Genomic DNA, 1523 nt, shown 5'->3' with positions numbered 1-1523 from the left:
TCCATTGAGCTCCTTCCACACATATGTCCATAAGGACTTGGTCCAACCTTTGATTAAAGTTGACCCTTCTAGTGTAGGGGCATTCATCTCCTTGCATCATGGGCAAGTGAAACGCCAACCTCACATTTTCCGGACTAAAATCTAAGTATTTCCCCCGAACAATTGTGAGATAATTCTTTGGATTCGGGTTCATACTTTGATCATGGTTCCTAGTGATCCATGCATTGGCATAAAACTCTTGAACCATTAGGATTCCGACTTGTTGCATGGGGTTGGTTAGGACTTCCCAACCTCTTCTTCGAATCTCATGTCGAATCTCTGGATACTCATTCTTCTTGAGCTTGAAAGGGACCTCAGGGATCACCTTCTTCTTTGCCACAACATCATAGAAGTGGTCTTGATGGCTCTTGGAAATGAATCTTTCCATCTCCCATGACTCGGAGGTGGAAGCTCTTGTCTTCCCTTTCCCTTTCTTAGAGGATACTCCGGCCTTAGGTGCCATTGATGGTAATGGAAAAACAAAAAGCTTATGCTTTTACCACACCAAACTTAAAATATTGCTCGCCCTCGAGCAAGAAAGAAAAGAAGAGAAGAAGAAGAAGAAGAAAATATGGTAGAGAGGGAGAGATGTAGGTTCGGCCAAGGTGAAGAAGAGGGGGTTGTGTTGTGTGAAAATGAAGTAGAATGGAAGGGTATATATAGGGAGAGGGGGGTGTATGTTCGGCCATTTAGGGTGGGAATGGGTGGGAAAATGGTTTTGAATTTTTGAAGGTAGGTGGGGTTTATGGGGAAGGGTGGGTTGATGTGAGTGGTGAATGGGGTAATTGGGAAGAGAAATTGAGGTGATTGGTGAGAGTTGTTGGGGAAGTGTGACATGGGGAGTAGGAGAGTGTAATTAGGATTAGGAGAGTGTAATTAGGATTAGGAGGTAAGGTGGGAATATATTAGGTGGGGATCCTGTGGGGTCCATAGATCCAGAGGTGATTGGTGAAAGTTGTGGGGTCCACAGATCCTGAGGTGTCAAGGAATTCCATCCCTGCACCAAATAGGCATGTAAAATGCCTTTGCACACCATTCTGGCGTTTAAACACCCATTGGTGCATGTTCTGGGCGTTCAACGCCCATGTAAAGCATGTTTCTGGCGTTGAACGCCAGTTTCATGCTTGTTACTGGCGTTCAGCGCCAGCTTTTCTTCTCTGGGCACATTCCTGGCGTTCAGCACCAGAATGTTGCTTGTTTCTGGCGTTCAGCGCCAGAATGATGCTCTGTTCTGGCGTTGAACGCCAGCCAGATGCATCTTACTGGCGTTGAACGCCAGCCTGTGCGTCCTCCAGGGTGTGAAAAATTTTTTCTTCTGTTTTTGAATATGTTTTTAATTTTTTTTTTATTTTTTCGTGACTCCTCATGATCATGTACCTAATAAAACACAAAATAACAATAAGATAGAATAAAATAAAAATTAGATAAATAAAATTGGGTTGCCTCCCAACAAGCGCTTCTTTAATGTCAATAGCTTGACAGTG

Source organism: Arachis duranensis, chromosome 4 (genome assembly GCF_000817695.3).
Source record: "Arachis duranensis cultivar V14167 chromosome 4, aradu.V14167.gnm2.J7QH, whole genome shotgun sequence".
In the NCBI taxonomy this organism is placed as follows: domain Eukaryota; kingdom Viridiplantae; phylum Streptophyta; class Magnoliopsida; order Fabales; family Fabaceae; genus Arachis; species Arachis duranensis.
Note: the sequence above shows the minus strand (reverse complement) of the source record.